A 13,372-nucleotide genomic window follows, 5' to 3' on the forward strand; every position below is an offset into this window, starting at 1 on the left:
TTTTATTAGTGGACTATGGCTATCCTCTGTAAGCCTATGGTTGACCAGCAGGAATCACACAGACTAGTGTGTCTCTTTCTCTGTTGCTCTGTGTAGTTATTTGATTTCATCTTTCTGCCAACACAAAATAATTATGCTGGTGTTAGAGAAGTTAATTGCTATGTGAGATAATTACATCCTGTCGATCTTGGAAACACTTCCCTGGTACAAAAGAGGTTTAGTTTCCAATTTGTTCATTTTTGTTAAATCATTCATCTCGTTATTTGTTTGCTATCGAGACATTCCCATTTGAAATTCTTCTTATTATGGAATCAGAGACTGGAAAAGTCTAGAAAGGCATCAAGCTCAAAGCCCTGCTACAAAGATTTTTATATATGCATGAATGCATGCATGCATGTATGTATGTATGTAAAACTTTTTAATGCCACCTTTCCACCCACTAGTGGAAGACATTAGTAGAGGGAGACAGATGAATCCCCCTGGAGAGGAAGTTCCAAAGTTTTGGCACCATGACCAAGAAGACCCTTTTTCAAGTTGTCACCCATTCATTCTCAGGTGGCAGTAGGGTTGCTAGCTCCAAGTTGGGAAATTCCTGGAGATCTGGGGGGGTGAAACCTGGAGAAAGTGGGATTTGGGAAGGGAAAGGACCTTGGAATGGCATAATTCCATAAAGTCCACCTCCAAAGTAGCCATTTTCTCCAGGTGAACTGATCTCTGTGGCTTGGAGACCAGTTGTAATTCCGGGAGATCTCCAGCCACTACCTGGAGGCTGGCAACCCTAGATTGCAGAGACGCCTGAAACTTGTCCTCTGAAGACAACTGGAGTGGACAATTAGGTTCATATGGGATAAGGAAGTCTTTAAGGGATGTTTGCCAGTGTTGGTTGCAAAGTGACCTTACTTCTCTGCCATTGTTGTATCTGCATAATGCCATCTAGTGAAGATTTTTCAGGTCATGAAAGGACTCTTATTCCAGGCCCTGGAGGTTGTTGGCCAGAAAAATATACAGGCCCGCTTTGTCTCTTTGCAATAATTCTTCAGATAAAATTGCTCTTATCTGCTGCAGTTTAGATATCATGATCAGTTCAGTTCAATCTCGAGATAACACCAGAGCACAGCCTGGTCTTAGCCATATGGATGATTTTCAGGTGGTGAGGCCTGCTGAAGTGGACAAGCTGCTTAAAAGTGTGAGGCTCACTATGTTTAGACACGACCCTTACCTTTGTGGCTGTTGTTGCCTAGCTGGATTGGGCTGTTCAAATGGGTCTTGGAGTTAATAAATGTTTCTTTGTGGGATGGTATACTTCCAACCACTTTGAAATAGGTAGTCGTAAGACCCACTTCTAAAGAAGGGAGATCACAATGACCTGTTGGCCTAGTAGCCAATATTTTATTCCTGGACAAGGGGCTCGAGTAGGTGTTGGCTTCACAGCTTCTGACAGTCTTAGATGTGACAAATATCTAGATGCATTTCAATTTAGATTTAAGCCTCGTTATAGGATAAAAACAACCTTGGTCACTCTGAGTAATGATCTTTGCCAGGAAAGTGATTCTCCTGGACGTTTTGGTGGCTTTTGTTTTTTTTTTTTTTTGAAAAAATTTTTATTGGGTTAGAATCCATTATTTTTTACATTACATTCAATTTTCCCCAGATTTTTCACTTCTAACCCCCTCCCTTTCCCCCCCTTTTGTTGACTTCCAACAGCTTTCCCACCCTTTGTCCCTTTTCCCTTACTTCTGTTAAATTCCTCTATCTAAAACAAATATACATTCTCTATTATACTAAGCAGTACATCCTTAACTACTTTTTTTTGTTATATACCCAAACTGTAAATCTTTGTTTCCATCTTGGATAAACAATTTATCCCGTTTCCAGTTTTAAATATTTCTATATATCATAAACCATAAAAATCTTACATTTAAATCAAACAATTTGACTTATTCTCTATATATTACTCATTGTATCTTTTTATGGTAATTCTATATAACTCATCACATAGTCAATCAATTTAACTCTTCTGTACATTCAGTTTGGTACATTATACAAATCTTATCAAAGAAAGAAAATATCGTTGGTTACTCAATACTTATATTTAAACCTTATCATTAATTATTTTCCATCAATATTCTGTCTATTAACCTATATATATCTATATATATATCAATCTGTTAATCTAACTGCTTATAAATTCACATTTATCTCTTCCCCCCCCGGTAAAGTCACCCCCCCTCTACATTCTATTATACTTCAGTAGTTCTCAAACTGCCACAGTTTCCCTCCAACCTCCCATTTCTTCTCCAGATATTGTTTCAGCTTCTCCCAATCTGTGTTAAACTGCCCTGAGTCCAGATTTCTCAGTTTTCTTGTCATCTTGTCCATTTCTGCCATGTACAGCAATTTGTAAATCCAATCTTCAATAGTTGGCACTTCTTGTACTTTCCATTTTTGCGCATACAAAAGTCTGGCTGCTGCTGTCATATAAAATATCAACGTCCTATGATGGGCTGGAATTCCCTCCATTCCCAAGTTTAGTAGCAGGAGTTCTGGGTTCTTATTTATTTGAAATTGTAAAATTTCACTCATTTCTCTTATTATTTCCCCCCAGTACTGCCTAGCTACATCACACGACCACCACATGTGATAGAGGGAGCCCTCATGCTTCCTACATTTCCAGCATTTATTAGAAGTGTTCAAGTTCCCTAGCGCAATCTTCTTTGGTGTCATGTACCAACGATAGATCATTTTGTAAATATTCTCTTTAATATTTGTACATGTCGTTGTCTTCATTGTAGTCTTCCACAAGTATTCCCATGCCTCCATTGTTATCTCTTTATTAAAATTTATAGCCCATTTCACCATTTGTGTTTTAACTGTCTCATCCTCAGTATACCATTTCAACAGTACTTGGTATACCTTGGATATTCTTTTCTTGTCCTCTTTAAAAAGGGTCTGCTCTAGTTCCGAATTCTCTATTCGTATACCTCCCTTTACAGAGTCCGAGTTATACAAATCTCTGATCTGTCTATACTGGAACCAATCGTAGTTCGGTGATAGTTCCTCTTGCGTCTTTATTCTAAGTTTAGATGCTTCTATTTTAGTTATTTCTTTGTATGTCAGACATTGTCGTTCATTGTCAACAGCTCTCGGGTCTATCACCTCATATGGAACCACCCACCAAGGAGTTCCTTCTTGTAGGTAAATTCTGTACTTCTTCCAGATTGTGTATAGACTTCTCCGTACAAAATGGTGCAGGAACATCGAGTTGACCTTTACTTTGTCATGCCATAGGTATGCATGCCATCCAAATATTTTTTTATATCCCTCTAGGGCTAATAGTTTCTTGTTCTTTAATATCATCCACTCTTTCAGCCAAACTAGGCAGATTGCATCGTGATAAAGTCTCAGATTGGGCAGTTGCATTCCGCCTCTTTCTTTTGCATCTTGTAAAACTTTCATTTTCACTCGAGGCTTCTTGCCTGCCCATACAAAATCTGATATTTTCCTCTGCCATTTTTCAAATTGTTTAGAGTCTCTGATGATTGGTATTGTCTGTAGCAAAAACATCACTCTTGGTAACACATTCATCTTAACCGCTGCTATCCTACCCAACCATGACAGATTGAGCCTATTCCATTTAATCAAGTCTCTCTCAATCTGAATCCACAATTTTTCGTAATTATTCTTGAACAAATCTATATTCTTTGCAGTCAGTTCAATTCCCAAATATTTCACCTTACTTGTTACTTCACAATCCGTTGTTTCCATTAACAATTGTTGTTTCTGCTTAGTCATATTTTTGCATAGTATCTTTGACTTCTTTTTGTTAATGAAGAAACCTGCCAAATCTCCAAACTCCTTGATCTTATCTATCACTTTTGGCATGTTCTCCAGTGGGTCCTCTACAATTAACATTATGTCATCCGCAAATGCTCTGACCTTATATGAATAGTCCTTTATTTTTATTCCTCGAATTTCCTCGTCTTGTCGTATTTGTATCATCAGAATCTCCAATACTAAAATGAACAACAGTGGAGACAACGGGCAACCTTGTCTTGTTCCCTTGCTTATAGTCAATTTCTTGGTCAATTCATCATTTACCACAATTGCTGCAATCTGGTCTCTATAAATTTCCTTAATTGCTCTGATGAATCTTTCTCCTAATTGTAGCTTTTCCATAGTGGCAAACATAAAGTCCCAGTTTAAGTTGTCAAATGCCTTTTCAGCGTCAACAAAGAAGAAACCAACCTCTTTATCATAACGCTTATCATAATATTCAATAGCATCAATCACTGTCCTTAAATTGTCTCTTATTTGTCTGTCTGGCAGAAAGCCTGCTTGCTCCTCCTCTATAACTTCCGAAAGCCACCCCTTCAGTCTCTCCGCCAGTATCTTCGCAAAGATTTTATAGTCATTGTTGAGTAACGATATAGGTCTGTAATTTTTCACACTAGTCAAGTCTTGGCCCTCTTTTGGGATCAATGATATGTTCGCTTCAGACCAAGTGTCTGGAATCCTTTGATCCCTTAAAACTCCATTGATCACCTCCTTTAGGAATGGTGCCAGCTCATTGGCCATAGTCTTATAAAATTTAGCTGTAAGTCCGTCTGGCCCTGGCGCCTTTCCTAGATTTGCAGATTGTATTGCCTTACTTATTTCCTCGTCCGTTACTTCACTATTCAGTTTATTTCTCCAAGCGTCCGAGATTTCTGGAAGTGTCATTTTCTCCAAATATGACGCTATTGAGTCTTTATTTACTTCTTTCTTATTATACAGTTTAGCGTAGAATTTATAAAAGGCTCTACTAATGGTATTCTGTTCCAAATACGTTTTGTCATCTTCACAAATTTTATTTATTGTTTTCTTTTCCCTTCTTTTCTTCAGTTGCCATGCCAGGTACTTCCCAGGTTTATTTGCACCCTCAAACACTTTCTGATTCAGCCTTTTAAGATTCCACTCCAATTCTTTATTACTCATTGCTGTTAGCTGTTCTTGCAATATTTTAATTTCCTGGTATAATTTCTTTTTCCCTGGTCTCTTTTTTAACTGTATTTCCTTAGTTTTTATTTTCTCCTCAATCTCGTATCTCTTCTCCTCTTTCTTCTTTCTTGCTCTACCATTTAAGTCCATTAGTATGCCCCTTATAACCGCCTTGTAAGCATCCCAAACTTTATCAGTTGGTACTTCTTTGTTCACGTTATATTGAATGAAAAACTTTGTCTCTCTTCTCAATATTTCCATATTCTCTTTTTCCTGTAACAAATCCTCATTTATTCTCCATGCTTTCCTTTTCCTCCTTTTCCCCAGTTTCCACATAATTGGGTTGTGATCTGAGCCTACCATCGGCATTATTTCTACATCTTTAGTCCATAATACCAAATCTTTTGAGGCCCAGATCATGTCAATTCTTGATAACGTGGAATGCCTTGCAGAATAAAAAGTAAACTGCCTACTTTTAGGATGTTCTCTCCTCCATACATCTTCAAGAGTCTCTTGTTGAATCAACTCAAAAAAGAGCTTTGGTAATAGTCCTCTTTTCTTTTGTGTCATAGTAGTCTTTTTATCCAGTTCCAAGTCTGTCACTCCATTGAAGTCTCCAGCAAGAATTATTTGGTCATATGAAAGATCATCTAAATGCTTCCTCAAATCCTCAAAGAAGCTCTCTTTTGCACCGTTAGGTGCATAGATTCCGACTACCAACACTCTCTTTAAATTCCAAGTACATTCCACTGCTACAAATCTGGCTTCCACGTCTTTCATTATAAATTTTGGTTGTAGCTCCTCTTTTACATACAACACCACTCCTCTTTTTTTTTTACTTGAGGCCGCTACAAAGTCCTTGCCCAATTTTCCCAGTTTTAGATATTTTACATCCTGTTTTCGAATATGAGTCTCTTGCAAACAAACGATATCACATTTTTGTTTTAATAGCCAGTGAAAAATATTTTTTCTCTTATTCGGTGAATTTAGTCCATTTACATTCCAAGATAATACTTTACACTCCATATTCATAATCTTGTTGGTAAGTCTTTTTCATTGTCCCTTATAAATCGCTCCATCTCCCGCTCAGATCTGATACGCTTTTTAGCGCCTCCAAATTCGAAGGACAAACCCTCTGGAAGCTCCCATCTGTACCTAATTTTCATGTCCTTCAGCATCTGGATTAGCCCTTTATATTTTTTCCGATCTAGTAACACTGATCTGGGTAGTTCCTTCATTATGATAATTGTCTTGCCATCGATCTCCAATGGATCTTGAAACTGTTTAGTCACAATCTTCTCTTTCATGTTTCTTGTTGTAAATTGTACAATCACGTCTCTTGGTAGTTTCCTCTGGGTTGCAATTCTCGAATTCACACGATATGCCACATCTAGGATAGCCACAACTTCCTCCTCCTCCTTCCCCAGGTATTCAGCTAACACCTCCGTCATCTGTTCTTGCGCTGTCTTTCCTTCCACTTCCGGCAGGCCGCGAAATCTGAGCTGCTTCTCCATATGTCTGCTTTCCGCAACCGCCATCCTTCCCCTCATCAGCCTCATCTCTGTTTGTTGCGTATCTGCTAGGTTCTCCATCGCTCCTTCTACTGTTTTAACTCTCTGCTGCGTCCCTTGTAATTCACTTTGTATTGTTTCCATACCTTTCTTCACTTCTAACAGCTCCGATTTTACTTCTGACAGCTCCGATTTTACCGTCTGTTTAACCTCTTTAATCAGCTCCAATTTCATGTCTTTAAATTCTTTAATCACCTCCAAAAGTTTTTTATCCAGGTTTTCTATTGCCGATTGCCACTCTTTCTTCGACATCGTGGGGCTTGCTTTAGCTCGCTCCCACGAGTCCGCTCTCTTCCTTAACTCCGTGGCGTTAAATTTAGTACCTTTTTTATTTCAAATGTCCCGGTCTTCTTGCATAAATTAATTTTAAAGGGTCCAAAATGTCGGGCGTCTTTTCTCTATGGTCTCTCTATGATTTTGTAATCCAATATGGCCTACTTCCTTTTCCGCTGAGGCCGCGGCCCTTCCCCTCTCAAAGATGGCGATTCCCTTCTTCCTGCCCTCCAGCCAGGGCCGCTTCTCTCCAGCCTCTCTATTGTTGTTACGCACTTCCTGTCTCCCGTCTTCCCACAGCAGATCTCGCGATGGTGTCTTTTTCTCACAGCTCCAAAGCCACAGGTATTCAAAACAATAGTCCAATTTCTTTAATAACTTCTTTAAACTTAGTCTCTTTTCTAATACAACTCCTGCCGAAGCTTCCCCTCCCTTTCACTAGTCTGTTGCAGTTTAAAAGTCTACTTTTTTTCCTCTCTGTTTTTATCAATCTGTCCCGTATCGGAAGATAGTGATCTTTACCTTCCCTTCACTTTTCTCGGGTTGTAATCGCTGTTTCGATTTCAAATTCTCCTTTCCACTTCTTCCCCCAATCGAAGCTTGGGTATGTAGGTCTTATGCCAGCCGAATTGGCCCCAAAACTGCCGCAGAGGTTGTAGCCGACCCGTCTCAGGGTGGGACCTCAAGGATCGGGAGGGGACCCGTTATGTAGAGCCCCCCCTCGTCCGAGATCAACGCGCCCTAGGGTCTCGAGCGTTCTTTGCCTGCTCTCCGCCTGAGAGCAGTCGGCCGCGGGCTATTTTCACCCCGCCGGCCGCTTAAAACGGCAGTCCGGTCAGCTCCGCAAATGGAGCCGCGTTAGACCTCCATAAATCCCAAACCGGAAGTCCGGTTTTGGTGGCTTTTGGATAGGCTGAGCTGGAAGTGGGAATCTTCAGAAGAGCAGAGACTCCAGAATTCACTGTGACGCCACTTCCATCACTTTTTACCATGGAGATCTGGAAAGTTCCTAGCGTGTCATGCAACACTGTGATGTCATTTTTGGGTACACGATTGCAAGCTATGTCATGGTGTTCCATTATGCCATTCCAATCCCACTTCCCATTTTGCTCTCACAGCAGTGGCAGCCCAGAGTCCTGGGTAGAGATGGGCACGAACAGCAATACGAACAAAAAAAAGTCACAAACAGGCCGATCTGCTATTCACGAACAAGCTGTTCGTGAGGCCTCATTCGAAACGAACAGGTGGTCGTTGCAAGCCTCCTTCGTTGCTGTTCATCAAGCCAGACAGCCTGGCACCTGCAATCAATTCCCTTGGCAACTTAGGCAAGGATTGTCTGAACTCTATCTGAACTCCTGCTGTTGCCCTGGAAACCCCAATCAAAGCTCAATTTAGCTTGATAGGTAGGTCTTCCTTTCAAGTGTGGAGCTCCAAATTTTTTACAAGGAAGCAAAGACCAGGGGGGAGGGGGGCTTTGAGCTCTGGCTTAGTTTGCAGACAGTAGAGAGGGAGAGACAGTTGCTGTTGGCATTTTGATAGAGAGAGTGCATTAGAGCTTGGATTTTCTTTGTGTGTGGTGACATAGGGATCTACCCCTTCAAGTTCCAGGGCTGCTGCCAGGCTCTGGGCCAAGCTATTATTTGTTATTGGTCCCTTTCCTGCTGCCTGCTCAAGTCAGGTTTCTGGGACTGGTCTGGTAGGGATCTACCCCTTCAAGTTCCAGGGCTGCTTCTAGGCTCTGGGGCCAAGCTATTATTTATTATTGGTCCCTTTCCTGGTGCCTGCTCAGGTCTGATCCCTTTGGTCAAGGGATCTTGACCAAACTTGGATGATGGCTGGAAGAGAGCCTGCTGGCCCCCATGAACAGCCAACCACGAGAATGTTCGTGGACAGGGACATGTTCGTGGTTGTTCGTGAGTCCCTTTTCATGGATGGCAACGAACAATGAACATCATGTTCATTTTTTTTTCCTGTTCGTGCCCATCTCTAGTCCTGGGCAGGCGGTTGCTCGTCATAGCAGGCAACCTGGCAGTTGTAGTAGGTTTGTAACTTGGGAGGTGCTGCTAGATTGTGGCCTACAATTGAAGACTCAGGTCTCCTCCCTGACCTGTTATCAGATTTGGCAGGCATACTAGCTGCATACCAAAGTCATGACTTGGCCACAGTGATCCGTGCTCTGATTACATCCAGGTTAGAGTATTGTAAATGCTCTATGTGGGACTGCCTTTGAAAATGGTCCAGAACCTTCAGTGTGATGGGTAAACTTTTATCAGGGGTTGGTAACAGAGATCATATACTGAAAGATCTGCACTGTCTGTCCATTTGTTTCCTGGTACAATTCAAAGGGCTGGTTCTTAACATTAAGATCCCAAACAGCTTGTTGCCAGGTACTAGAAGGACCTCGTCCCCTTGTAGTGTCCAGTCCAAATTCTGCCTTGGTAGCCCTGCTCATTATGCCCCACCCTCAGAAGTGAGTTGGGTGGCAACTAGAGAGAGGGCATTTTTCAGTTATATTACCTTATTTTTAGAATAATTTTCCATTTGAAGCTCACCTGGCACCTACCATAATGTCTTTTAGGTGCTAGGCCAAAACATTTCTTTTACTCAGGCTTTTAACCAAGGGGTTTTATCTTTTTAACTGTTTTATAGAGTGCTTCAGGTCTGAGGTCCAATATCTTTATACTGTTTCTATGTCACTGGCTTTTAAACAAATATAGGTTGTTTTATTTTTATATTGGTAAAGTATTATTACTTTGGGGTGCTTTTATTTTTAAGCTGCCTCAAGCAGGACTGTGGAGAGGTGGTATGAATAAATAACTGATTTGCACAACTGTGATAGCACACTTATTATATCAATATGACACTCAAATCAACATACCACTTAGGGTTGCCAGCCCTTGGATACTCTAGAGTTCTCTCGAAATCTCTCATTGTTCCCCCACCACCCTATTGAGTGGCAGCAGGGAACAAAGATTAATGGTGGGCAGTTGCCCACCAAACTGAGCAACCTGGCTAATCTAATGCCACTTCATATAATTGTCACCCATGCCATGGCTCTCTGGAAGTCTCACACACTGCCACAAGTGAGTGTTGGCCAGGTATTTCAACTGGATCTTCCAAGCTGTGTAGAGCTTTCTATAAAAGAAAGTTTAATGAGATTCCGACTGCCCCTTAATGACCCGTGGGTAGACTGCTTGTCACAACAACATATATATTTTCTATGGTGTTATTTCTTTTCCACTTTACAGTGTTATATGATATGGAGGATTAGATCCATACGTTTCAGTTTTTAAGTAATTTTTTTCCAAATATAGATTTTATCAACAATAAAAAATAAGCAACCATCTCTCTTGAAGAAGAAAATGAGATTACCAATTTAGGACCGTAATGAGATAGAGTTAAAGTCACTCTGATTCCCCGGCTAGGTACAATTTTTGTCATTAGGAAATATTATTCTATTTTTCATTTTTTTTTTCAAATACAAGTTTCTAATCTCATTATACCTCTTGTCACTTGAATGATTTATCAGGAAAGTAATGCCACATGCTGGATGCTGGATGAAATATAAGAAGGTGCCATCACCACTGGACTTGCTGCATATTCCAGATTTTCATTAGCTGGTGCCTGTTTCTTTCTGTCTGTACAATTCACTATCATGGGTATAAATAGAATGCTCATCCAACCAAATCTCACAATATAGGAAAAGGTCAAAGTAATATGATGCACGTCTAGAATTTATGGAACACCATTTGCAAGTATTAAACCTCTGACGCCTGGTTTATGTGGAAAAGAGTTAATGAAAATACAGGGTGCTGAAAAAATTATCACATTATCATCAGCAATGGTCAGAAGATTTAGAAAGCTGTAAAAATTTAGCAGCTGTTATCTTTACTACACGGACCTTCTCATCACTCACATATCCTTTGTTAGACCTATGGAACTTTACAATGAGGCTAGGACCCTGCATAGTGTAATGGTTAGAAAGCCAGACTACAAGCTGGGAGAACAAGGTTCAAATCCGCACTCTGCCATAGCAGTGAGATGAGTGGCTTTGGGACTAGTCACTCTTTCTTAGCCTTACCTACCTCACAGGGTTGTTGTGGTGAGAATAATAAGGGAGATCACTGTTGTAAGCCACTTCAAGTCCCCACTGGGGAGAAAAAGATAAAACTAAAAAGATAACAAGGATTGAAAGTGCTTTGTATACAATAGTGCAGCTATATGTATTAAGCAGATGTGTATCTTTATTCTCATTTTGCTGATGAAGCACTGAGGCTGAGAGAAAAGAATGGCTTGCTTATGTCCATCTCACCTGTTCGTAGCTGTGGTGGCTTTAAAGGGAGATTGTAGAAAAATAGATTATCCATGTTCAAAGTCAGGGTGCCTCTGAACAGCAACTGCAAGGAGTCAAACACAGCCTTGGAGCCTTGTAGGTTTTTTGGAGACTGGCCACTGATGCAGACAGGATGCTGGAGTAGATGGTGCCTTTAGTCTCTTTAGGGCTCTTTTTATATTTATATTTCTTATATTTGAAAAAACAGCTTTCCAGCTCACACTATACCAACTTTCACTTTATAAATACAGTTGTTGTGAGTGTGAAAGCCAACACTGCCCCCCTTTGTTCTTGGCCTCCCATATAGTCAAGTCCAGCATCTAGGAGCCCAATGGGCTCACAAACTCACTTTGTAAAGATCCTCACACCAGACAGCTGATTAATGGCAGCTAATCTTTTAAGAGGCAGGCAGCCACGGAGAGCTGGGCCTTTGACAGCCAGCTGTCTGACAATCAGCTGTTGGGAAGCTCCATTTCAGGGCAGGAAACAGGCAAAAATTGCTCAGAAGGCACTATTAGTATTAAAACTGGGCCCGGAACCTATTAAAAGGTATACAAACTGGGCCTGCACAAACTAGGAGGGTAGCAAAGTAGCATCAGTTGCAGAAAAAATGTGATAGGTGTTTTGGAGCTTGCTGGCTGGTGTGAGTGTGAGAGAGAAAATAATAAACTTACACTTAGCTTAGGTTTAGAAAAGAAATAACGAGTTTTTTATTATAGGAACTCCATACTCTGATAGGAAAGAGTAGTGATAGATTCCTATCTACCTATCTAGTCTAAGGATGCACATGGATTGCAAGACAAGTCCTGCATCCATAGTGCAAGATGGAAAGAAGAGATAGTTATGTGACAAAGAGAGGAAGAGACGGCTATCATGAGGAGGAAGTCATGCAGTTAGCCATCTACACTTCAAAGCATAGTTAAGGGCCATAAGGAGTAGAGATGGGCACGAACCGCATTACGAACTTCAAAAACCCACGAAAATGGCGATCACGCGATCACGATCTGGTGGTTTGTTATTAGCCACAGCCAATGAACCAGTGTTTGGGAGAGGCCTGGTTTGGTGCGTTTGGCCGCGGTTCGGGAAGCCAGACACTCAGGCCAGCAATCAATTCCCCTGGCAACGGAGCTGGGGGAATGCCTGAACTCTGTCTGTACTCCTTCTGTTGCCCTGGAAACCTGAATGGAAGCCCAGCTTACCTTGATCGGCAGGTCTTCCTTCCAAGCTGCAAAGCGGTTACAAGTTGGGAGAAGACACCCAGGGGAGGGAGGGGGAAGGGGGTGTCCTGTAGCCACAGGTACTCCAATCTCATCCCTGCAAACCCTGATAGGCAGCTCTGACAGCCAAACACAGACCTCCTGCATTGCTCAATGGGACCTGTGCTTATAAATAGCCGTGGGCTCCCAGGCTGGGTTTCACTTTCAGCGAGAAGTGGAGTGGGACAGAGCTCTTGCTTGCCACGTGCTAGCCTTTGGGGAGAGAGACTGAGAGTATAATTCAGCTTGGATTTTTGTGGGAGTTTCCTGGGGGCCTTGGATTGGAGAGGGTATAACTCCAAGATCCCTTTTGCAATCTTGTCCAAACTTGGGTGATGTCTGTAGGAGAGCCTGCAAAAGACTCCCCGGGAATATGGGCTGTGTAAGTGCCACGGGGGCCATTCCGCCCCCCACGAACCGCGAACTGGTTCAGCAACGGAAAATGTTCGTTGCGGTTCGCGATCTTGGGATCGTCGTCGGCACTGTACCGCAAACTGCTGGTTCATTAAATTTTTTTGGTTCATGCCCATGTCTAGTAAGGAGTAAACCGATGCCCTGACCTCTCTATCTTTCTAACTTTCTGGTTTGTCCCCCTCTGAAACTTGAGGAAAGGAACAGCATTAAATCCTCCTCTTTTAACAATCAGTCTCTCCAAGCCTTGGCCACACCCATAGAGCTTTTGAGTAGAGGGAGGCCACTGGGCATGCCCCAGGCCTAACTGGGTTATTCAAAATGCTTGAGGGAGGAGGATGGAGAGGACAAACCAGCAGTCATTCCCAGCTCAGAAGAAGAGGGGGTGGAATAAGGTGCTCAATTCTCATCCCTCTCTATCTGAGGCCATGGGAAGGCACTTCAGCCAAAGTGGATCCTGGAATGTGGCAGCTAGGGCTGGGGACCCTACAACAGCGTCATGATACCAAGAACTCAAACATTAGAAGGCACAATACATTCTAAGCAAAGCA

Source organism: Eublepharis macularius, chromosome 1 (assembly GCF_028583425.1).
Source record: "Eublepharis macularius isolate TG4126 chromosome 1, MPM_Emac_v1.0, whole genome shotgun sequence".
Lineage (NCBI taxonomy): Eukaryota > Metazoa > Chordata > Lepidosauria > Squamata > Eublepharidae > Eublepharis > Eublepharis macularius.